We start from the raw sequence: 26,982 nt of genomic DNA on the forward strand, positions 1-26,982 counted from the left end.
TTTTTTTACGACATGACACTCATAATTTTTAGGTTTGATTTCCATACAAATTAATAGATGAATTCAATAAGAGCAAATATACGATAGTTATAATTTTGGTCCTATGATGATTTTAAACGAAACTTATGATATTGGTAAGCGATTGGACATGGATTTGCCCCTCTTTAATCATAAGTGAAATTTACGACCTTCATCAATGAAGAAATAGAAGGCCTTGGACAGATACAGTTTTTAGTAGTAGGCTATGAAACACCTAGCTACTACGCCATGACAGTTGTTAAGGTCATTCCACTACAAGCCTTCAAACAGTTAACACATAATTACAATAAAGCTAGTTTAAATTGTTCAAGCTCCGTTTCATTCTTTCGCCCATCTGAAGAGAACCTCCTTCAATCAATAATCGTAGTGTCGCCAAATCATAAGGGGATCTTACGTTGTATCTCCAAGACGTAAGACCCAATAAAATCATTCTAATTATAGTTTGATGACCACGTTTGCTTAGACCAGAGATTTTTAGATCTTTTTCGCGGTGCCCATTTTAAAAATATATGGCTGCATGGTGAACTTGTATAAGAGTTTTAAAATATGAAATTTGAAGTTTGCTTAAAATGGTAATGTGTTTTCCAACGCGAGTTTTGATATTTTTCTCACGCCGATATGATTTTGACATAGACTTGTAATTCTTTGAAATTTTTGGACAATGTTCTTTGCGATTTGTTAAGGCCTCTAAAACACTTGTTTGACACTAATGAAAATTCAATAGAGTCAAGCCAGAGGTTTGAGCATTGGTTGCTTTTTGGTTAAATATTTGAACCTGTGTACTAGCGGCTTAACAAATTCGGAACCCGATTCCTGGTGAAGTTCATGCCTGGTTAATACCATTTTTTTCGTGGATTTCTGGCGAGAACCTGAAGGATTGAAGGAACGTTTACGCAGACAAATAAATTGTAAACACAATTAAATTCTAGTTTGAGTCAACCGTTTTTTTTTGAGTATACTATAGCGACAAACTGATTTTTAGTTTAAACTGAACTGTTCCATTGTTTGAAAATACAAATATTTTCATTTGTCGACATTTTTGACAGTTTGCTAGAATAAATAGAGATTTGGTAGATTCAATATGAAATAATTGATTGGTTCAAACGACTGCACTTATGCCACTATGCCGATATGTGATTGTGTTGGTGACACTAGCTCCTGCGGCAGCTCGGAAATTTATTTTTAGACGCTCGGCAAGCGGGTGGAAAGGAGATCGAATAAAAAAGACAAAAAGGCGAAACCGACAAACTTTTTACGGATGCTGTCTTGAGAACCTGAACGCGTTATCCACCACGGTCAAAACTGCACTTGAAAATTGAAGTGATGGATTAGGGTAAGAATTTTAAAGATGTGTGAGTGCTTCCGGGCTATGTTGGTGGTCCCCATTTTGTAGAAACAAATGAAGTTTCTAACGTTGTATGGAATGATGGTAATTGGTTGTTTCAATCAATAATCATTCAGTAAGTACAGAAAAAAATAAATTTGGAATTAGTTAATGCTCAGTTTGAAAATCAACCATACGTTTTATTGTTTCAAACAAGCGTAATTTTTCTGCGTGTACAAGGGGTTTCAGGGGCGTTTCAAGCCTTCTCAAAGAGTCAAGGGGGTTTCATGAACGTTTCAAGCGCGTTTGTTTTTAGGGCCGTTTTAGAGGGGGTTTCAGCTGCTATTCATGGGGTTTCTGGAGCCACTGAAAGCCGTTCTAAGGGGTGTCAGGGGCGTTTCAAATTGATCACGGGAATTTTAAGGGCGTTTCAATGGGATTTTGTAGGTTTCAGGGTAGCTTTAAGTGGTTTCAAAGGTTTGCGAGAAGGTGTCTCAGGAGATCAAGGGCATTTACAAAGGGATGGCGGGGATTTAAGGAGCGTTTTATTAGAATGAAGCGCCTCTGAGACCCCATGGAACCCTCCTGAAATAATTGACAAATAAAAAGAAACAAAAAACCCTCCCGAAGCCCAATTAGATCCCTTGAAGCGCCATTGAAGCCTTCGAAGCCCCCCAGAGACTCCCTGAAACATCCCCGAGAGCGTTTTTTTTTTAATTCACAACCTAATTTACAGCTCTATTGTCCACTGGGGCACTACGTGAGCAATTTCAATTGACAGCTGCACTTACATTTTGTACAGCGCCTAGATTCTATTCTACTTTATCGAACTGATTGCCTTTTTGTTGCTTTCACTTTTCTACTTTATATCTGGTAGAATGATGAGCACAAGGATGATGATGGATGGCCGTTGTTCCTTTCCTGTCCGATTGGGGGTCCATTATGAGTAGAAGTTCGCAGATGTCCAGGTATCCGGGCCCGTTTGAGCCATGGGTCTCAGAAGAGGGTCAGTGTCAGTTGCTCTCGGGGGAAAAGTAACTGACGAAAAATTGCAAGTGCCGGGGCTGGGAATCAAACCCATGACCATCCACATATGAAGCGAACGTTTGACCAACTATGCCATGAGCCCCGGCTCCCCGAGAGCCTTGAAGCTCCCTGAGAGCCCGTAAAACGCCCCTGAGACCTCCTCTGTCGTGTGCAGCTTCGTTGTTCCATGTTAATAGGGGTTCCCATAGAACAATCATGCTGCACGTGGTAGTCTTGGTACTCCCTCAAACTCTGTGAGACTCCCTTCGCTCTCCCCTATAAACGCCAACCTGACCGTCGTGGCAATAGTCTCGATGTTCTACACCTCGATAGCTATCAGTGAGCATACTGCCACCTGGTGGTATAACCGCGAGAGACACTGCACTGTCGGCTATAGTGATAATCACGTTCAAATGTATGCGTGCCTTTTTTGTAGATGTAGTTGTGAAACTGCGAGGAAAACATTTGCACTGTTACCCCGGACGTTAGTTTTATAATTATTTACCTATTTTACCCATTTTGATTGGGTAATATTTGCATATGCAACTTGAATAGCCTTTGAATTGGCGTGTACTTTTGTGTGAGGAAAAATTCGCACTAATGTTCGTGTGCTGAAATGTCACTTATCTCTATGATGGATTTCGATTTGACGTTCATCTAACACGCACACTACTATACAAATCGCTTGTAATTTTCGTTTGCATCATTCAGCAAGGTGTACACTTACAAACGTCAAAGTTATCTAACGTTAGCGACTCTGGTGGAAGGACTTGGAAATCAAATGATATTTGAATTGATCGTTAAATGCATGTTCAGTTTTGATGAATGTTGCGTCTGTTTGTCTGTGCTACTAATATGCATTTTAAATAGGTTTTTCTGAAGATAACTGGTTAAATATATGGGAAATTATACAAGAAATCCGAATATGAAAAAAATATTCACAATCGTTTTCAAGGATTATAGTGGAAAATCTGACGAACGAATGCTTCGAAACGTTTTAACGTCATGTTAGAATGTGTCATTGGTAGTTTGAATGTCAAAAACATCCTCTGACCCAGTCGGCCAGATGGCATTCGGCTAAATGGCGTTCGACCAAACGTCATTCAGTCAAACGACATTCGACCGAATGACCGGACACCCTCTTACGTTACGTCATCTCAGGTGCTGGAATCTTTTGGTTTTACCTGTTTCACCGCATATAAACAATGCGAAAATGTGCCTTTCATCAGCGGCTCAGCGATAAAAATTGTTCTGTTTTATGTTTTATCTCATCGTCAGCCCAAGACACGTTGGGCATTATACACGAGTGGTATCGAGACAATTCACAGCCTTAAAAAAAGTAGTCATGGTTAGCAAAGGCGTTACGACACACCTATATTTGTTTTATTTATCAAACATCATGGCTCTGAGTCATGGAACCATAGAGTTGAGTCATAACACCATAAAGTGGCATCATAAAGTCATGTATGAAAACACACTGGTGGGAGCTTTTTACTTGTCACATAAATACCAGCCCGTGAACCCCAGCAAAGTCTGACAGCAAATTGAAAACAAATTTTTATGTTGTGTTATTGCAAATTATGATAACTCAGGTTGTTATCGTTTTGGTCGTTTTAACGGTTAAAACATCAAAAATGAGAGCAGAAAAATGTTCCCGTAACAGCAAGTTGAAAACAATTCCTGTTATCAGTGATAGCAAATTGATAACTGTTTTTGTTATCAGTACGAAAATATGGAAAATCGTTAAATATAGTGGTTTTTCGATTGGTATGAAATCCTTAATGCCATAAGATAATTACACTAATGATATACTTTCATAGTTATTATACAAGGTTGCATAGAAGTTTTAAAATAACCTAAAAAATTATTTTTTTATAATAGTTTGAAGAGACAGCAAAATGTGATATCAATATGCTGCTGAATACAAATCGAGTTTTCGATTTGCTATCATTTTGTTGTTAGACTCTGCTCGGGAAGCCATTCTTTTATCATGCCCTTTCTGATTGTGGTAAGACAATAAAAGGGGGACTCACTAAACAGATTGAATTGCTGCGTAACCCATGACTTGAAATGTTTCACGAAATTACAAATAAAATAATCAAAGATTGCCTTGGTGGTCGTTTAGTCATATTTGATCAGCGGTTTATGCTGTTGTTTACTTTTTTCAATTTCAAAAAGCGTAACTTCAAACTAATTATTTACAACATGTCCTTAGTTTTATGTTTTCTAACCGAAAAAAGAACCCAGTTCAGAACTCAATTAATATTGTCAGCGCTATATACTTCAATTATTATCTTTATGTTGTATACCAGTTGAATTGAAACAGTCAACGCTGAATGAAAAGGAAGCTAGTAAAAATAAAACATAAATCAATACACAGCTCCAACACAAATACCATATAACTATCCAGCTCAGTTTTCTTAAATTGCTCACTTGTCAATGAGACTGCTTTTACTGCTGTTTAATCCACCCCCGGGAGATTTCCCGGAAAATGTAAAAACCAAAACAACAAAAGAACAGCACTTGAAAGCTCCTTTTACGGTACCATTACAGCTAGAAGCTGTTTGGGTTTATCATCGCAGCTTATCGAATGTAAACATTATAGCCAAAACAAACTGTAAGCGGGATAAAGAGCTGCAATACAACTACTTTACAGCTATCCTTCTCAGTTAATTGTGAAATCATTCGGGTTGTTCTTATTGCACTCTAATTCAATTCCGGAAGAGTTGTCGGAAGATGTGCCTGCCAATAAAACAGCTGATTTAATGCAGTACGCTTAGTAATGTTGCCAAATACAGAACAGTCTTACAACTTAGAGGTGCGATGAAGAAACTGTTGGCGCTGCCACACAGCTTGTTGAATGTAAACATCATTGAACAAGCTTTTTCAGCTAGATTAAGTTGGGTGAGATTTCTTGTGGCACAATTTTAAAGCCTTATCTCCTGGTGTAAAACAAAATGGGCTATTTTCTATGCTATTCAATTCTATTAAAAGTAGCGGCAAGTACCTTAATTATTCAATTTTAAAAGTGATACTCCCTATCGTACATGTATTGCATTATGATATCATAACCTGAAATTATATTTAATCAAAAACTTTGGGTTAGCCATATAACAGCTGTAAAAAGGCTGGGAAAGCGCCTCTCAAAGATGTAATAGAGTTAGTGGTTACATAAGAGCCGAGAAAAAAGCTATGATTTGGTGGCATAGAAGCTGCTTGATTAAGTGCACCAGATTCATTGCCTATGGGCCCATAGGCACAGCTGTAAAGGTGTGGCAAGATCATGCTGAGAGTGACGGGTTTGATTTTCGATCGGTCCAGGAACTTTTCATTAATAAATATTTCCTTGACTTTTTTGGGCATAGAGTATCTTTGTCCCTGCTACACAACATACACATGCACAAAGCTGAGAGAGAGGCTTTGTCCCAGATGGGACGTTACGCCTAGAATAATAAGAAGATCATATAGATTGGGATTTCAGACTCTAGTTTAATTTAAAAACACTTCACTAATACTTTACTTTTGCAAAAGAAAATAAAAAATGAATAACTCTTTTAAAGAAAAACTAGAAAGGACGAGCAAATTCCTTTTAATTCTACTACTGTGCTTATCTTCGGACAGATAGGCCTATTTCGTCTGTGACTTACAGACTTCTTCAGTGTCAAGTGCTCGACTGAAGAAAACCTCGCATTCGTTGTGGTATTTATACTAGGAGTGTATGTGTAGGTACGTGTGTGGGTAAAAGTGTAGGTATAAAAATGTAGGTACAAAATTGTAGGTACATATTTGTAAAAAAGGGGGTGTATCTGCCTGTTAGAAAACAGGGTGTCAATAAGATACCTAAAGCTAGGAAAATTCCTACCGATTTGGTAGGTAGTCAATTGGTGTTTGTAGTGTTATTTTTTCCTGCCGATTTGGTAGGTAGTCAATTTGTGTTTTGTGTATTGTGTAATGTTTTGTGTGTGTTAGGTAAAAATTTAAACAGCCACGTGTACCCATTGCCCTGATCCTTGTTAAGTAGTTTTTTATTGTTTTGTTTGTAAATTTCTAAACTTTCTGCAACATCAAGTTTCCATGGGTTTGTAATGTGTCGTAAGAGTTTAATATTTGAAGTATTCATAAAATGTCCTTCATTGAAAATATGTTCAGCAACTTTAGATTTAAAATGATGAATGAGTCCCTTGTCTGTGTCTTTGTGTGCTTTTGATACTTCCGTTATGTGTTCTTTGAATCGTGTGTTGAGTGTGCGTTTTGTTTGTCCTATGTATATTTTGTCACAGTGATTACATGTTACTTTGTAAACACCAGATTTTGTTAAGTTGTCCAACGGGTCTTTCGTAGATCCTAAGAGAGTTTGAAGTTGGTTAGCTTTGCTTGTGAAAACTAATTCAAAACCAAACTTTCTGAGAATTGGTCGGAGTTTTTTGGTGTCATTGTTGTAGTTCACAGTTATCCGTTTAAGTGTAGGTTCTGTCCGTGTCAGTGTAGTCAAAGAACGTCTGTATTGTTGTTGTGTCTTTTTGTTGATGATCTGTTGTATTGTTTGTTTTGTGTAACCGTTCAACTGTGCTGTTTCGAAAATGTAATTAAGTTCTTTCGTTTTTCCTGTTTCACTAAGTGGAAGTGTCTGCATTCGGTGTATCATGTGATTGAAGGATGCAATTTTGTGTTGATGTGAGTGATTTGATGAATTTGGAATAGTGCGTTGAGTGTGTGTCGGTTTTCTGTAAATTTCGAAGGAAAGTGTTGATTCTTGTTTTACGATGAGTATGTCCAAAAATGGTAGTTGGTTGTTCTGTTCAATGTCACAAGTGAATTCGATGTTTTTGTGTGCATTATTGATATTGTTCAAGATTTCAGGTAAAAGATGTTTCTTAACAATGCTAAACACGTCGTCAACGTATCTCCACCAGACTTCAGGAAGCTGTTTGTTGTTTTCTAAGCGTTTTTCCAAATTTGCCATAAAAATTTCACTTAAAAATGGAGAAAGTGGATTGCCCATGGGGGCACCATTAAGTTGTTTGTAGGTTTCATTTCTGAACGAAAAATAATTTTCTTCCATACAAAGTTTGGTTAATTTGATGTATGTACGAACTTTCTTAATCCAATCTGAATTTGAATCTTCATATTGGTTCAGAAGCCAATCTTCTAGTAGGTTAATGGCCTCTTTAACTGGAATGCTTGGAAATAGTGATTTAACATCGAATGAAACTAAAATTTCATCGTCGTTAACGGATAAATTCTGTACTAGTTCTGTGAATTGTTCGGAATTCTTGACAGATCTACTGTGAAATTTATTAGGCATGTTTTGGAATTCTTGTACTAAATATTTGGCAATTTTGTGTGTAGGTGAACCAATGGCTGAAACAATCTCACGCATTTCATTTCCAGGTTTATGAACTTTGGGAAGTCCTTTTATTCTTGGCAATGAAGGGTTAGATTCTTTCAGGCTTTTAATGACGCTTCCTAAAACTGGTGTAGACTCTTTGAGAGTTTTGTCAACACGTCTTACTAATCCTGGAAGAGGATCAGTACGTTGTTTTCGGTAAGGTCCATTTTGAATCTTGTTATTCATTATTTCATCATAGTCCTCTTTGTTCATGATTACTGTTTTGTTTCCTTTGTCAGCTTTCAGATAGAAAACTGGTTTCTGGTTAAGTTCTTTGATTATTCGTTGTTCTTTCAGGTGTTCTTTGTTCAATTTGTTTTGTTGTGTGTTTTGAATAGTGTTAGCTGTTTGTGTTCTGATTTCTTGAATCTGTGGTGTCTGTAAATTGTTCGTGTTGATAGCTGTTTCAATGTCGATTATGGTTTGTGTTGAATCTGGTTTAGAGTGTACTGCGTAGTTAAGACCTTTGTTGAGAAGGGTCAACTGTTCTTCCGTAAACTGTTCGGAAGAGCGATTGACCACTAACCCAGTTAGTTCTTGTGTTGTGTTTTGTGGTTGTGTAGAAGAACATGTAAACTTCGGATTTTGCATCTTTAATGTTTTAAGTTTTTTATCTAGTAATTTCCTTTTTCTTTCTGATTCACAAAATTCTGCAACTTTTACTTTTGTTAGAAAATTAGGGAAAGATTCAGGATAATCTTTCGCTAACTTTAAATGGAGAGAATAACATTCCAAAGTTTTCATGTTGATCTTGCTGTGTAGTTTTTTGATGCTTTCTTTGATGAGTGTTTGTTCAAGTGTCTTTACTATGTTGGGGTTTGTGGCTGTTTTAACTTTTACCTTGTGACTTACGGGAGTAAGCCTGTACTCTATACACTTCTTGAGAAACGCGATAAAAAAATTTTTACCTAACACACACAAAACATTACACAATACACAAAACACAAATTGACTACCTACCAAATCGGCAGGAAAAAATAACACTACAAACACCAATTGACTACCTACCAAATCGGTAGGAATTTTCCTAGCTTTAGGTATCTTATTGACACCCTGTTTTCTAACAGGCAGATACACCCCCTTTTTTACAAATATGTACCTACAATTTTGTACCTACATTTTTATACCTACACTTTTACCCACACACGTACCTACACATACACTCCTAGTATAAATACCACAACGAATGCGAGGTTTTCTTCAGTCGAGCACTTGACACTGAAGAAGTCTGTAAGTCACAGACGAAATAGGCCTATCTGTCCGAAGATAAGCACAGTAGTAGAATTAAAAGGAATTTGCTCGTCCTTTCTAGTTTTTCTTTAAAAGAGTTATTCATTTTTTATTTTCTTTTGCAAAAGTAAAGTACAGGGTTGTTACAACTACGCGAATTTCGCGGATTTCGCGATTTTCGCGGATTTGGCGCGGATTTATCCATAGAATTTGGCCCTCGCGCGGATTTGGCGCGGAAATGGTTTTAGCTGATTTGCACGGTGTAGTTAAACTATTTTATTGTTCGAAAAACTTCCATTGCCTTTAGATCTTTGGCAATGTTTTTCAATACCGGTCGTACTCGGTTGTCTGAAGTTGCATTCTGAGGAACATGTGTCTGACGAGTGGAGGACTGAATAAAAAATCACCTTTGATTAGTAATCAGTCAAAATTTCAGCTTGGGAGCGGACCTGGTGGGATGGTTAGAACACTTTACTATCACGCCGAGGACCTGGGATCGAATCCCACTCCCGACAAACTCACACAAAAAATGCGAGTTCTTCCTTCGGAAGGGAAGTAAAGCGTGGGTCCCGAGATGAACTAGCCTAGGGCTAAAAATCTCGTTAATACAGATAAAAAAAAATCAGCTTAGTACAGGATTCCGTTCGTCAGATATATTTTTGAAAGTTTCAGAGTGTTGGATCAAAGCAAATGGATTTACACGTCAACTGAATAATTCCCTAAACACGAATTAACCTTCATCCAGCCAACGTACATTTTCCACCTTCAGAAAAGCACAAAAATTGTCATAACTTTTTTGTTTTTCGATGGATTTTGATGAAATTTTCACAACTTTCCGAAAAACTCTCCTAATTTATGATGCCGGGGACATGGGTGCCTGGTCCACATGGTTCCGGAGTTATTCCGGATTGTCTTGGGGTACCAAAATTGGCCACATACATTGCGCAACGTATATCTCAAGATCCCGATGAGGTAGAAGTATAGTGTTTTCGGCAAATTGGTTTAGCAGGTTAAGAACGAACTGGCAACGGCGACTTTGGTTCGCGATTCGGCCGCTAGGCGGCGCCAGTGTCAAAAATGTTCAAATCCTTATATCTCAGAAACCTGATAAGATAAAATGATGCTGTCTTCGACAATATTCTTCAGCAAGCTCAAAACTATCTGATAGTAAAGTTTTTGGTTTGGGATTTATCCGCTAGGTGGCGCATTGTGTTTGAAAATTTCAAACACGTATATCTCGATACCCTAAGGAGGTACAAGCATACCGTTTTCAGCAAAGTTGTTTAGCAGGCTAAGAACGATCTGGCAATGGCGTCTTTGGTTCGCGAATCGTTCGCTAGGTGGCGCCAGGGTAAAAAATCTTCAAACTTCTATATCTCAGAATCCTGATAAGATAGAATGATGCCGTTTTCAACAAAGTTCTTCAGCAAACTAAAAACTGTCTGATAGTTGAGTCTTTGTTCGTGATTTATTCGCTAGGTTATTCGGTACACCGTCTTTGACCTCCTGCAGACAAATTTTGTTACCCCACAATATTGCTCCGTTTTTTCTTCCGGGAATTTTTCCAAGAATTTCTTCGGGATTTTCTCTAGGAATTCCTCTGAAAATGTCTTTTGGAATTCTTCCGGAAAATTGTTCAGGAGATCCTCTAGGACCCACATCAGGAACTCCTGCGGAGATTCCTTCAGGAATTCCTACGGTATTTTCCCCAGGAATTCATCTGGGAATTTCTTCAGGAGTTCTCCAGGAATTCCTCCGAAATTCCACAGAGAAATTTCCCAGGAATACCTCCATGAGTTCCTCCGGGAATTACTCCATGAATTGCTCCGGGATTTTCCTTAGGAATGCTTTTAAGAATTTGTCCAGGCTGGATTTCTCCGAGAATTTTTCTAGGAGTTTCTCCAGGAATGTCTCCGGGAATTAGTCTTTGCTCCACTATATAAGTCCAGTTTCGTGTTGAAAAGGAATCGCTCAAGAAATTTCTTGACGGATTCCTTGCAGAAACGTTCTACAGTGACTGCCATTTGAATTGTCATTCCTTCGCAACTGTGTACTGTGATCGAAGGAAAGCAGTTTCTTGAGCGATTTAGGCAAGGAATTTCCCATGCATCAAAATAGGCTGAAAAATTTCTTCTGAACTGCAAACAGCGCTATAAGCAGAGCGATCTGCACTGGTTCACGGCATAAACATCACACCGTGCACTGGTTGATTCATTCTAAGTTTGGCTTCCAATAAAGCAACTAATAGAACTACAAGAAAAGCATTTTCATTCCGGAAGTTACCGGACATATAACAGCTTTCTGAAGAAAGTTCAAACTAATTTGCTAAAGAAAATCTTGAAAGACTCTAGCAAGTAAATCTTGAAGAAAGTCGGACAATATTATTTTTTCTCAGAGGTTTTTCAGGTATTCTGTTCCCACTCGCATAATGTTTGTAATGGCGATTTATGAAGTTTTACATGGCAAATGAGTTTTCTAACTTGAAATGCCATTTTAATTGATTGATTGACTTGTCTTCATTTAAGAGACTTTCAGCCCTTGGCTGGTTCGTCTCTCGAAATGCCATTTTCTCATTTCCAATTTTTTACATTGGGGACAATATTCTCCCTTCTCTTCCTATGTAAAAATTATTTCAAGAATATCTCACTGGAAATTTCCAGGCATAACTCAAAAATTTATTGAAGTTATCTTCTAAGAATTCCTCCAGAGTATCCTCAAAATCATGATTATTTCAAAATTTCTTCTAATATTTAGTATAGAACACTGTCTTTCAAAAAAATTCAGATATCTTTCAAGAACTCGTTCCATTTTGGTTCGTTTTCTGGTTTTCTCAACGTTTTTCTTTAATATATTTCTATGGAGTTTTCCAGTTCCTTTTAAAATTTCTCCAGGATTTTTAGAAAATTGCTCTAAAATCTAGTAGCCTTAGGCATGTTTTTTTTTGGGATTCTGTCTGACGGGTCCGTACAGACATATCCCCCAGAAAGCCTTGTGAATTGCCTGACTGTATCATGAAGATGAGTCGCGTTGATTAACGAATTAAAAGTTCTGTTTTTGCTTAACACTCATTTAGTCCACTCCAGTTGAAAGTGCCTTTTTCAATAGAGTAAAATAGAAAAAAAACGTAAATTTAACATTCTCGCGGATTTGGCGCGAATTCATTTCCACAATCGCGCGGATTTGGCGCGGATTTCAATTTTGCTCGCGCGGATTTGGCGCGGATTTTTCTCCGCCTGTCTTGTAACAACCCTGAAAGTATTAGTGAAGTGTTTTTAAATTAAACTAGAGTCTGAAGTAACAAGTTCTACTAAAAGCTCTAAAGTAATAGTAAAGTGTAGATTGGGATGTTGAATAGCTAAAGGATTTCCTGTTTAATCGAGTGTGCAAAATCTTTACCGTATATAATATTGAGCCACTCCAAAGACAAAGGATACCCATATAAGGTGATTTGTAATGGATTCATTTTGGAGATGGATTAGGGCGTTGATGCTTCACACTTAATCTGACGTTTTCGTTGACAGCAAAACTGAAAAGGATGACTCATTATCCTTTCATCACATCCTATGTTTCAGCCCAAAGCTTCCATAGCGTAGATACACAAACAAAATATTCCTCATGGGAAGCTGATTTTTCGGCAGATGCTCATTAAAAGAGTTAACGAAACATTCATTATTTATCATGTTTCAACCGGCTTCTGTGTCACATTGAAGCGCACATTATCACACGTACGTATATCGTCCCACGCAAAATCTAGCAGAAATGGGTAGATTCAAACAGTTTCCAGAATGGTTGTGCCTCTTTCCTTACACGATGAAGTGGGCTTAAATGAGGGATTACTCGTCCTCCACGTTCGCCCATCGTATTTTATGGCGTTGAAACGGTGACACTATGGGTCTTTCTCAATCAGAGACAGCTTTCGGTACCGCTTTCCTAGGCTAAAATGTATGCTTCATCTGAAGAGACGCCTTTGAGCTTACATGAGGAAACTGTACGTACATGTACATCGATGAAATGTAACACTTACGATTTAGCATAACGGCAGAGCAATTGTGGGTAGACGATTTTTTATGCGCAGCCACGTGTACCCTTTTGAGAGTTTTTGCACATATTGTTGTGTGATGGGGCGGCCAAAGCTGGATTAGGGTGAAGGACTGAATGTATCAAGGACAGACAGAATTTTTTATCCATGATTGAATGGATATAATAAAGGTACATACTATTGAAACATTCGTAAGCTTTAAAAAATGTAAAATTTCTATTTACTACGAAGGACATTAATTGGTTTGTGTCAACAGGAGGCAACACAATTAACGGATCTATCTCAAACATATATGAAAAGCAAGATTCCGATTTTTTTATGGAACCTCTGAAGAAATTTCTTGTAAGATTTCTGGAAAAAAAATCTAAATATTTCTTTCGAGTAGAAATAATGGTCCAGAAGAGCTTTAGTAGAATGAATTGAACAATTTTTGTTTTTAATCTCTGATCATGTTTGAAGCAATCCATAGAAACAACTTCTTCAAGTTATCTTATATTTGTTTTGATGATATCTCGAGGAACTTCGAACAGAATTCCCGATAACAACAAGGAAACCGTTACTCCTATCAAAAAATCCCCAGCAACCCAGCTGTAATCAACATCAACCCAGTGAAAGAATCCCAAACGCCTTTTTCGCACATCATCGATCCATATTCATGACCGAAACTCGTCAGGTGCAGTTGTAGACCAGTCAGCACAAGTCTACGACCCATCATCGCACAGTATGTACCTAGACCTAGGTACACACCTTGCCCTGGAACCACTTGAAATGCTCCGTCAAGAATGACGGAAAGGCCGTTAGATGATGGAGAGAAAAAAAAAACAATCAGCAGCAAGTCCACCCTTTTCTTTGTCGGCGGGCATGTGAATACGGACACCAACACCAACGATGTGCAGTGGTGTAGGTGACCCCAGCAAATGCAGGAGCAGTAGCAGCAGCCGTGCTTTTCCGTTCGTTCGGTGTTGGGTGGTGGACTGTGGGGGGTTGTCGGGGTGGACCAACCCGTGTGGATCGAAATGGGTGGTTAAACGTCTCGCTGCAACTTGGCGCGCAGCGATGGAACGCTTTGTCGATTACATGGAACACAACCACCGGTAGTCGTTCCATGGTAGATTGTGAAAATTATTTGATATGGTTTAAAAAAGACACGGACAACGTCTTCAGCTTTCGGCTGTAAAGACTGTTTTAAACTTAACATTAGACAACGGACAACGGAGCATGCACCAGTGGAAACGGGGAAGAAACTATTCTCACGAAAAGTTTCAACGCCCGAAGCGGGAATCGAACTCTCACCCCATAGCATGGTGCGATTATAAGCTTGGTGACCCTAACCGCACGTCTTTTCTCAACTTGTTACTTTTTACAAGATCATTGTTCAAAATGGTCTATGTAATAAGTTAGTTTTGATTTCCAAACATTATATAACCAGAATTATATAAATAGCAATGCTTTGTTAGTCATCTTTTTTGAATCGCTGAGAAATTAAATCTAAATGATAATTTCCAGGAATTCTTTGATGAGTATCTTTAATAATCTTTGAATTTTCTAGCAGCATTACTGCAAAATATGGTGAAGTGCTTCTTTGTGGAATTCAAGTATCATGTGGGAAAAAATATGGTTGAATTTGCAATGGAATTCCTGCAAAAGTTTTTGAATTCCTAGTGAGAATAGATGTTACATAATAAGACATGATCCATGTAGCTCAAGCGTAAACGCGAGTGTATTCTTTAAAACCATGCTGGAGGTGATTTCTAGTCGGCCACTAATATCTTTTGTTTTGTGGGCCAGGGGTATTTGTGCGTCTATCAAACAATGCACACATTCAAAAGGCCATTGATGAAATTTTAATATATTTAAAAGCTTTTGCTGCAAGGGGTAATCTTGAAGGTATTCATGATTGGACTTCTTAACAATTTTTCGGAGATAACTGTGAAAGAATTCCTGGGTGACTTCTTGGAGAATTTCATGGCTTCTGTGTCCCTCTAAAATTATCTAATAGAATTCAAATAGAAATCGCTGGAGGAATTCCTCTAGAGATCCTTCAAATTATTCAAAAATCTACAAGGTATCCTTAAAAACCCTGGGGTGAATCCCTGAAAAAGATTATGAACGAATTACTGAAATTTTTGAACTAACCGCTGAATAAATTTTTGAAAAAATCCCTAGGGAAATTTCGGAAGAAATCATTACAGGAATTCTCGGTGCAATACCTGCAGGAATCTCTGGAGAAATTTCTGAAAGTATACCTGGAGGAATCCCTGGATGAATTCCTGGAGGTATCCGAAGAGCAATTATGCGAGGAGACTCAGGAAAAAAATCTGAAGAATCCGCATCAGAAATCCCTGTAGAAATAACTAGAAAAAAAAATTAGATGAATCCTTGGGGGAATTTCTGGAGGAATTCTTCGAGAAATCACAGGAGAAATTCCTAGATATATTTCTGGAGGAAATCCTGGAGAACCTTCTGGGCAAATTTCATGCGGAATCCCTGGAGAAGTTCTTGGACTATTGCCTGGAGCATTAGGGGATTTTTTTAATTATCGCACAAATTGGTACGAAGGTTCTGAAGGTTGATGGATGAATATTTTTCTTAGGTAGGGATCATATTTATATATAAACAAAAACTAAATTGAAAAAAATCAGCGTCGCCTAATTTTCCGGAAAACTCCAGTGGAAAACAAACATTTTCCACAGACACCACCTACTTTAAAAAATCAAAACTCAAGAAAGAAGCATCGTAGACACAATTTTTTTCTGATATCATAAGCAAATTTTCTCAGCAATTCCTAGATGTATTTCTGGAGGAAATCCTGGAGAATTTTCTGGACAAATTCCTGGCGGAATCCCTGGAGAAGCTAATGGAGAAATTTCTGAAGGAGGCATCCCTTCCCAAGTAACAAAATTAATTTTATAATGCTTTTGAAGTATTCTTTAACACCTGTTCTTTAAAACCATGCATAAACCAAATTGCTCTGCAACACGGCATCAACTCAACAATAAACCCGCCATAAGACCAAAGAGGCCCATCCTAAGATGCTCTTGGAGAGTTGTTTTTAAATTTATCTTAAAACTTGTTGTACTTCCCAAGATGTCCTCAAGGCGAATTGCTCTCTCCTTGTAGAATTCTTCAAGTGCACGATAAAACGATAATAAATTTGTCAGTGTTGTTGCTGATGCAGCTTTTATGTCGACAGAAAAGTTTGGTGAATTAAATTGAAATTAAAAACACAATGAAAATGACACATTATTGTAATCGGGAATAATTTATTACACAAATTGGAAATATTTCCGTGGTGTAGCAAGGATGCCAAATGCCAAGCGAAATTCATCGTATAAATGTTGCAAGATACTTCCAAAAATTGCAACGCGCTTCCATTATAACGCACTAATGAAATATTTACAAATATTTTTCCTGGTCATGCGAACATTGCTCATGAGTTTTCTCAACATGGCTTCCATTGAAATCTAGGCCAGTGGTCGGTCCATCATCGATGGTTTTAATCAACATCACCATAAGATCGTCATAAATTTCTTTCAACTCATGCCAGAGCTAAAAGCATAACTCAAAAATACTAGGATTTATAACGTTCTCAATGCAGCCTGGTTGGCCTCCATCCAGAACGCCTTAAATTTATTTCATCTTATGCAAAGGTAAGAAGTATTACTCAAGAGTACTCAGGTTTATAACGTTCTTGATATAGGTTTATGCAAACTCCGCCAAGAACGTCATAAAACATGTACGCCAAATTGTAAACAAACAATAAATTATCGCACCGCGGTGGATTTTGTGAATCTCGTCCGATGAATTTATTTATCAGCCCGGTACCGTTGCCAACCAGGCAGACCTTTTTCGATAACCGGCCTTGATGCGGTGCAATGCCTCATTCCTCCGGTCAGCACTTCCAACAGGTAAGTAGTTGTTGATTTTGAAGATCGATGATTGGAACCCCGATTGCACGGGAAACGATGTCCTAGATGACCATACCCACCTCATTTCGAATGCTGCAACCGGAGGAACTTGGCACTGCACCGCGTTGCGGTTGGGTTTCCGAGTAGGTGTTCTTGATTGGCAGCAATAATGGAACGATGAGAATCAAAACCTGATGCTTGAGTTTTTTCTTGTATTTTTTATGTACCAAACTGTTCTTATGCGAGAACAGTTACTCTTGATCAAGAACGGATGATTGAAGATAACTACAAGAACCTTATAAAACTGAAAATAAGTTCAACAGTTCTTGTTGTGTTTATGGTTTTATGAACTGAACCTCAAGTATTCTTGGAGTTGTTTTTAAAACCACATATTGACGAAGAATAGTTGTGCTCAGCTGAGACTCCGATAAGATCAACTAGAATATGCAATGTTCCGATAAAACTATCATAAAAACAAATAAAACCAAATAGAATTAAGATTGTTACTTGGGTTGAGAAGTTCCTGGAGTAATGCCTGGAGCATAAGAGAAATTTCTGATGAAATTCCAAGATAAATTTCTAGAAGAATTCCCAGAGGAATTTCTGGAGGAATTCTTGGAGGAATTCTTGGAGGAGCTACTGAAGGAATTACTGAAGGTATCTCACGGAAGAACCCTTAGAGGAATTGAAGGAATTTCTGGTCTATTCCTGAAGGAATTCCTGGTGGAATTTCTGGAGAAATCCGTGAAATTACTCTTGGACGGATTTCTATAGGAATCCCTGGAGTTCAAATTCATGGATTAATTCCTGTAGGAAAACTGCAAGAATTTGCGGAGGAATCCATTGGAAATTTCCTACACACTTAAATTAAATCGCCGACCTCAGCAAACAGATTGCCGAGAATCCAACAGCCGAGAATCCGGTAATATTTTTTACTGAATCTCAATAAAAGTTTTACCGAGATGTCGTTAAAACTTTGCCGAGATCTCGGTAATCTAAGTTTTTACCGAGATCTCTGCAAAGTTCACCGAGATTCGGTAATGGTTAGCCGAAATCTCGGTAAAATTTTTACCGAGAATCAGTAAATATTTTATCGAGATATCAGCTGTTGGATTCTCGGTAAACCGTTTGTCGAGATCAATTTCTGAATTTAAGAATTCCTGGAGAAGTCCCTGGAGGAGTGCCTGGATGAAATCCTGGAGGAATACCTGGGATAATTCCTGGATAAATTCCCAGAGAAATTTCTGGGGGAATTTCTGAAGGAATCTTTGGAGGATTTCCTGGAGGGTTCCTGAAGAAATCCTTGAAAGAATTCCTAGAGGAGTTCATGCAGGAACCCCTGGAGGAATACTTGGAATAACTCCTGTAAAAACTCCGGGAGGAATTTCTGGGGGAATTTCTTAAGGAGCCCCTGGAGAAAATCCTGGAGAAATTGCGGTAGTAATTTCTGAAGGAATTCCTATAGAAATTCCTGAATGAATACCTATATGAGTTCCTAGAGGACTTTCTTAAGGAATTCCTGCGGTATTTCTGAAGAAACCTCTTAAGGAATTCCTGGAAAAATTCTTTGAGAAATTCTTGGAAAGAACCCTGGAGGAACTCATGAGGAATTCCTGGATGAACTTCCGGACAAGTTCCAGGCGGAATCCCAGCAGAAAATCCTGAACAAATCTCTATAGGAAATCTTGGGGAAATTCCATGGAACTATTCATGGAAGAATTCCAGGAGGAATTCAATGAATTCCATGGAATGGAATGGAAGTATCTCTAGAGGAATTCTGTAAGGAATCCATGGAGAATTGTCTAAAGAAATTCCTAGAGAAATTCCTAGAGAAATTCCTAGAGAAATTCCTAGAGGAGTTCTAAGAGGAATTTCTGATGGAGTTGCAGTTCATTTCTGGAAGAATTCCAGGAGCAATTTCAGAAGGCATTTCTGGAAGAATTACTGGAGGAATCATCGGTGGAATTTATAGAGGAATCCATGAAATAATTCCTGGAGGAATGTGTACACGAAGCCGTGGAGAAGAAATTCCTGGATTAATTCTTGGAGGAAACCCTGGAAGGATTTCTGGAGGAATTCCTGAAGGAATTGCTGTAGGAATTTCCGAAGAAATTCCTGGAGGAGTTCCTGGATCCATTCCTGAATGAATTCCCGGAGGTATTCCTGAAGAAATACCTGGGGTAATCCCTGGTGAAATTCGTGGTAGAACTCCTGGAGGAGTCCCTGCAGAAATGCCTGGATGAATTCCTGGAAGAATGCTAGGAGGAATACTTGGGATAATTCTTGAATAAATGTCGAAAAGAATTTCTGGGGAAATTTTTAAAAGAATCCCTTGAGGATTTCCTGGAAAAAATATTTGACGGAATTCCTAGAGAAATCTCAGGAGGAATTCATGCAGAAATCCCAGGAGGAATAATGGGACATTAAATGGAACAAAGTTTCAAATCTTGATATGAAAATTTCTTTGCTCACTCGCAAAATTTAAGATTTGCGCGAAAAAAGTAAAAGGGTACTGTAAAAACGCGAATTTAAAGGTCCGAAACCGCGAGTACTCTTGGGGAAAATTGTTCGATGATTCCTCCTTCAATTCATTCGGGGATTTTCCTGGAATTCCTTAAAGGATTCCTCCTCGAGTTCCTTCCGAGATTCCTGCTGGAATTTCACTGGGAGTTTCCGTTGGAATTTATGTGGGAATTCCTGCTGAAATTTTTTCGGGAATTCCTGCTGGAAATCTTCCGGAGATTCCTCCTGAACATCCGTCAAAGATCCTTTATTCTGAAATTGCTTCGAGATTTTCTTGCATTTTTTCGTGGATTCCTTCTGGCATTCCTTCGAAGATCCCCCCTGGAAAACCATTGTAGACTTCTACTGGAATTCATTTGAGGGTTCCTCCAACGAATCCTTTGGGGATTCTACTTCGACTGTCTTTGGGGATTCCTTCTGTAATTGAGTTGCGATGAAAATCTCGGTCGCGTAGCATTGTTCGAAAGTGAGGAGTGACACGTGTTTGGGGCAGGTGAACATTTCCCTTCCTCGTGAAGTGATAACAATGGATGAACACTTGGTAGCAAGCCGTATTGCAGAAAATTGAAGGAGTCAAGAAATGGTTGCGGTCATCCGATGACATGGAACTGGGTGAGATCATTCCGAGTTTTTTTTTCTTTACATACTAGAAGAAGTTGGGATAATTTCGTCAATGCGTTTTCTTAGGACTTCTGGAGTCTGTAATATCTGCAAATTAATCTTGTAGTTCTGGTGCAGGTCTAATATTGAAGCGATAAAAATGTTAGAAGAAAGTGATTGCAGCTCACAATAATCATTGAGCAAATTAAAAATAATTGGCTTAATTACCTCAACGGCTGTCGATCACAAGTAACACATGGAACTACTCTTAGTAAAATACATAATTCGAAAATAGCAATCGAAAGTTTATTCTCCGTATATTCTAAGTTCAATATTGTGTGAAACGCGCGACTATTTCCGTGAGTCGATCGGTTTTCTCGGTAGGATGATGGGGACGAGAATATTGAATGCAAAATCAGAAGCGCGCGATAACTTTCGTGGGAAAGTCGGTTTTCACGGTAGTGTAAACGATCAATGCGGTAACGCATTTATTATAGAAAGATCGTTGACGTATGTGCAATATGCATTACCCTTACTATCGCGACCAAATAAATCATAATCGGGATGAAGACCGTGTCGTGTATTTTCATATAGCTTGTGGATCATATCACCTACCAAAGGTGGCTCCAAGTTCCACACCTTACCCTACTCTACTAACAAATACTCCTTCCTGAGACAACTGTGGGGATGCCGTGGATTCCACGGGTTCTAGTAACAACGGTTGTCGAACCAACATTCCTTCCCCTTTCCCGATGACCGTAAGGACGTGGCCGGCGCCGTTATTGACTTTAAAATATTGAACTCTCGATTTGTGCACATTGAGAGTGTGTAGCTAGTCCCAAGCACCATTCATTGGATCTCTGTGCAACTTCGATTGTTCTGGTCAATCACGGAGTAGCAACTACGATGTGTACGGTTATCTTTGCTTTGCTTTTACTTTGCTTTGGGGATTCCTTCTGTAATTCTTTCAGGGATTCTTACAGGAAATTCTTCTAGGATTTCTCTTACAATTCTTTTGGAGATTCCTTTTGGAATTCTTTCGAGGATTTTTTCGGGGATTCTTCCTGAAAATCCTTCAGGAATTTCTCCTGATTTCTTTTGGGGATTCCTTCTCGAAATCTGTCGGGTATTCCTCTTCGAATTCCTTTGGAGATTCCTGCTGGCATTCTTTCGTGGATTCATTCGGGGATTCATCCTGGAAATCCTTCGGAGATTTCTCTTGAAGATCCTTTGGGGTTCCGGCTGGAATTCCTTTGGGGATTTTTGTTGGAATTCTGTCAAGCATTCCTCCTGGAATTTTTCGGGAATTCCTCCTGAAATTCCTTTAAAATTCTAATCATAGATTTTTCTAGAGTTTCTGTAGGGATCTCGTTAGTGAGGAATTCCTGCAGAAGTTGCTTCAAGGATTCTTCCACGAGTTCTTTCAGGGATTCCTTCTGAAGTTCCATCAAGGTGCCTCACGGAATTCCTTCTGGGATGTCTCCTAGAACTCATTAGGGGATTTATAGGCCAAAATAGAGTGACCTTATTATCCAATTTTTAAAAAGACACTACACCGTCTTCAGCCAGAGGCTGCACAGACTGAACATTACATACACGAGACAACGGACAACACACATAACACCCAGTGGCCCAATGGCAAATTTTCCGTTTGACGAAAAGTTTTCCCCGATTGGAGCGCGAATCGAACCCGCACTCCGAGGCTTACGAAACGCCTAGACGACTGACGCCGCTAACCGCACGGCCACAAAGCCCACAAATTTGGTATCTTCTTGACGCTTATTTGAAAACAAAATAAAACTGCATCGAAATCTATTCATTATTGTCCTCCAATGCTAATGGAGCGCACTGACAACATCTTTGCCTTATCAAAGTTGATCTTCTTCTTCTTTATGGCTCGACGCTCGCATTGGAACTGGACCTGCCTCTTCTTCAACTTAGTATTCTTAGAGCACTACCACAGTTATTAATTGAAGGGCTTTCTTTGCCTGCCATTGCATGAATTTGTATATTGTGAGGCAAATACAATGATACACTATGCCCAGGGAGTCGAGATAATTTTCCCGACCGGAACGGGAATCGAACCCGCCGTCTCCGGATTGGCGATCCATAGCCATAGCCACTAGGCCAACTGGAGACCCTATTAAAGTTGATATTATGGTCAAATTTTGGTCACGCCGACTCACGTCGTTGCTGCCGCCGCTGAACAAAATAAAGTCGGCACACGGGTCTTGTCCCCACATCTCAACTTGAAAATAACAGTGTTTTATAAGGATTATTCATTACACGCATCAAAACCATCAATTTATTGTCCACAATAACATGGAACAGCTCATCCCAGTGCACAGCACACCCTCTCAAGTATACATACCTTCACATAGCTCCCATGTCAGGCCATACGCCAGGCACTCGGTGAAGTTCAGCTAATGGGATTGTGTCACTCTATTCCCGCGAGCTTTGCCCCATTCACTCCATCAAAATTGGACGGCACGTCGGAAATGCTCCATTTTTATCGAGCTATTTTCAAACCCTCACTAGACTCACCTTGCATATGTGTATTATACGACCGATATTGATTAATAAAGGACTTGGAAGCCTTATGGCATACACATGTAGCACTAGTATTTCCAAGGAAATTTTGTGACGGTACCCAGGGTGAAACGCCACCGATTTCCACTTCACGGTCACAATTTAGCTGGAACCCAGATTGGGCCCTTCACCCGAACAACTGTAGGGAACGCAAAACTGCAAGCAGCCCCTAGACGGGAGGAGGCAACACCACACTAATCGAAATCGATTTTCTTCGCTTCTCTACTCCTGCACTGAAGCCCGGCGTGGCGGACGGCCTGTACTTGTTGCAGAGGAGGATTCGCGCGGGTCACCCAACAGTCGCGGCTGAAATTTACCTACAGTTGCGTTTTTCCCATTTCTTCCGTCGTCGCGACGCGTCGGTTGGAGCAGCGCGAGGGGGTCGCTTTCGACACGCAGCTAGCGTCAAGCCAAGCTGAACCGAGAGGATCGATCGATTCTGGGCCCGCGTAGTTGTCGTCGTCGTACACGGCTCCACTCGGTCCTGGTCCTTCACACACCCGCGCGCGTCTCACCCACACTTCCGATCCGACCCACCGACCGACCACCGACCGCGCACTTACTGATAAGAAAATCAATTTTCCATCTTTCGCTTTTTTGCACTCGCACTCGTTTCGCCGCTTGGGGCTTGGTTTCAGTTGCACCACCACCGAATATTCTTCACAATGGGAGCCAGGACCATATCAAGTGTCTGTTTTGTGCCTTACAGGCATCATCACCGTACGGTTGGTCCTCTCGCTGCGTTGTCCTCGACGCTTATATACTTCACCAGCTTGATCCCTTGGAGCACATGTAGAAGGTTGCTATGTATCTACTGTGAGCACATACAACAACTGTGCCACCCACTCGCCCCCCACAGAACCCCCTTCAAACAGAAGCCAACGCCACCGCCACTGCTGGGTTGCGCCCAACACTGATAACAAACCAACCCCAAGTCGAGAAGAGCCAGGACCAGGAGCGATGAGAAGATGCTGCTGTGTTGCTGCTATTGCTGTTGATACACTGCTCCACTAGTGACGAAACGCGCCCACTCGGCGGGACATTTTCCGTATTCGAACCGGACAGGACGAAAGACCAACGCGAACTGAACTGAACGAATGTGGCCGCGGAACGCCAAACTCCAAAACTCGCTCCTCCGCTGTACCGCTGCTAGCTGCACTGAGCTCTGACTTTGGGTAGGTCGAATGGGAAAATTCGGGGGAAAGCTCGCCGTCGAACAACGACAACAGCGACCGACCACGGCCAGTCAGTAGCAAGCGGGGGAGCAGCAGCGTATTGTGGGCGAAAATGACACTCACCGCACCGTAAAGGGCGGAAAATTGCGAAGAGAGGATGTCCTGATGAAAGGTGCTGAATGTGTTGGTGAGAGCTTTATCGATTTGAGAGAGCACTCAGAGAAAGAAGGTGATCGTTGAGGAATTTGATTGGGTTGGAAATGAATGTTTTCAAATAGGTGTTATTCAAACATGTGGTTTAAGCCTTCCGTTACCAAACCATAGTAATGTTCTGGAAATACAATTTAGCGGAAAATAGTTCATTCTCTGGTCTAGTAGGTAAGTTTTAGGTGGTTGATGTCTTTGAAGAAGTTGTGTAGGGTAAATATCTACTTTATAATGTGCGCTAGTTCCCGTCATATCAAATGGAAAATAGTTAATCATTTCAGATATTCCGATTCACCTTTGCCAATGCCTGATGGAAACAAAAAGATGCAGAGGTTATCGATAATCACCTAAGTAACATTTTGATGACCAATTAGTTTTGAGAACCGTCATAAAACCTAATATCGTTTATTTTAGTTTTGTGATGGTTTTACCTCTTCAATTCTATTTGACTAGAAAATGTTACTTAAGCAGCCTCTTTAGCACGGGAAGTTGAATAATTAGATACTCAAAATTCCACATTTCAGTTTAACTCCACCTAAAATTTCACATTTTTTCTCGTTTTGCTTTTGCCGAAGGCAAACATATTGTTGTGTCACACCCATAGAGGAAAATATCTCCGTTGCACTGCGTTATGATTTAGTGGGTAAAAATAGTAATTGAAATTACCTTTATTTCAATTTAAAAGTTTATGCGAAGAATTTAATCGACTTTTTGAATAAACACTTACACAGTTTGACCTGTGAAGAATTAGCAAATTCACGAATAAAAAAGAAATTGAAAAAAAAACCTACGGTCGTAAAATTTTCACAGCGCTAAAACGGCCTACTTTTTTCATTGAAACAAAAGTGCCGAAAAGCACTACTTTTCGACACTTGTGCTGAAAAGTGGCACTTTTCGGCATTTTTGCCAACATACATTTTTCATTCATTATCGTGTGTGTAATCAACAGTAGGATGAACTGCATGTGAAAGAAGGATGATTCACCATGATACTCCGTCGTTCATCATTCTGCAGAAGTATGTAGCCTTAAAAACATCCTATTTTAACCTCAATTTTCCTTATGACAAACATTTTTGTATGCAACTCGTTGCAACACTAGATTTTTTCAGGACTCATCGTATTTATCCACGATAATAGCACGACAACGACTCGTGCTGAAGAAATCATCGTTTTGGAACTTGTTGCATAAATAACTATTTGGCAATCCAATGTACCATTATTGTGTGGCACGGTAAAGGCTGGATAATTCGCGCAATACAGATCCCATTGAGGACACTAGCCTCTATCCAGCAACTCCTATTCCTATCTTCACATTGCACCGGCCGGACTACGAGCAACCTTAGGGAAGATCGGGTAACCAACCCCGGTGGGAACTTTGGTCGTAGGCTGACAGGGAAGGGGGGGGGGTTTGCTTCGGTAAACCTGAGCGTCTGTTCTCCAGGAGGAGCGGCTCACAACAGCGTCTGATCCCCATGTTAGGGGCGGCTGATCTACGTCCAAGTGCCAGGGAAGGACTCTAAGCTCAACTGTGCACTATGGTCCTCCGGAAAGTAGGGGGCTGGTGTCAGGCCCTACGAGCCAGCCGTAAAAAAACATTGTAACGGAGAATCAGCAGCAGAATAATACGAACCGAGACCAACAGCAACGACCCCAGCGAACAAAAAGGATTTGCGATTGGAAACTCGATACGTGGAACTGCCGATCTCTCAATTTCATTGGGAGCACCCGCATACTCGCCGATCTACTGAAGGACCGCGGGTTCGGCATCGTAGCGCTGCAGGAGGTGTGTTGGGCAGGATCCATGGTGCAAACGTTTAGAGGTAATCATACCATCTACCAGAGCTGCGGCAGCACACGCGAGCTGGGAACAGCTTCATCGTGATGGGTGATATGCAGAGGCGCGAGATCGGTTGGTGGTCGATCGACGAAAGAATGTGCAGGTTGAGGATCAAGGGCCGATTCTTCAACTTCAGCATAATAAACGTGCACAGCCCACACTCCGGAAGTACTGATGATGACAAGGACGCATTTTACGCGCAGCTCGAACGCGAGTACGATCGCTGCCCAAGCCACGACGTCAAGATCATCATAGGTGATTTGAACGCTCAGGTAGGCCAGGAGGAGGAATTCAGACCGACGATTGGTAAGTTCAGCGCCCACCAGCAGGCGAACGAAAACGGCCTACGACTCATTGATTTCGCCGCCTCCAAAAACATGGCCATACGTAGCACCTTTTTCCAACACAGCCTCCCTTATCGTTACACCTGGAGATCACCACAGCAGACGGAATCTCAAATCGACCACGTTCTGATTGACGGACGACACTTCTCCGACATTATCGACGTCAGGACCTATCGTGGCGCCAATATCGACTCCGATCACTATCTGGTGATGGTCAAACTGCGCCCAAAACTCTCCGTAATCAACAATGTACGGTACCGGTGACCGCCACGGTACAACCTAGAGCGACTGAAGCAACCGAATGTCGCATCAGCATACGCGCAGAATCTCGAGGACGCGTTGCCAGACGAGGGCGAGCTCGATGGGGCCCCTCTAGAGGACTGCTGGAGTACAGTGAAAGCAGCCATCAACGACGCAGCCGAGAGCACAATCGGGTACGTGGAACGGAACGAATGGTTCGACGAAAAGTGCAGAACGGTTTTGGAGGATAAGAACGCAGCGAGGGCGGTAATGCTGCAGCAAGGGACTCGACAGAACGTGGAACGTTATAAACAGAAGCGGAAACAGCAGACCCGTCTCTTTCGGGAGAAAAAGCGCCGCCTGGAAGAAGCGGAGTGTGAAGAAATGGAACGCTGTACCGTTCCCAAGAAACACGGAAGTTCTATCAGAAACTCAACGCATCCCGCAACGGCTTCGTGCCGCGAGCCGAAATATGCAGGGATAAAGACGGCGGCCTCTTGACGGACGGACGT

General features: G+C 40.3%; 1 protein-coding gene across 1 annotated transcript in view; it reads right to left on the minus strand.

Annotated features, from left to right (window-relative positions):
- Nucleotides 1-24,120, minus strand: part of LOC109400761 (protein hairless) — a 125,063-nt gene extending 100,943 nt beyond the window's left edge. The window contains exon 1 of the mRNA XM_029878974.2: nt 22,450-24,120. The gene's annotated coding sequence lies outside the window, so the exon portion shown is untranslated. The remainder of the gene's footprint in view (nt 1-22,449) is intronic.
- Nucleotides 24,121-26,982: the final 2,862 nt, after the last annotated feature.

The sequence above is a fragment of the Aedes albopictus genome, chromosome 2 (genome assembly GCF_035046485.1).
Source record: "Aedes albopictus strain Foshan chromosome 2, AalbF5, whole genome shotgun sequence".
Taxonomy (NCBI): Eukaryota; Metazoa; Arthropoda; class Insecta; order Diptera; family Culicidae; genus Aedes; species Aedes albopictus.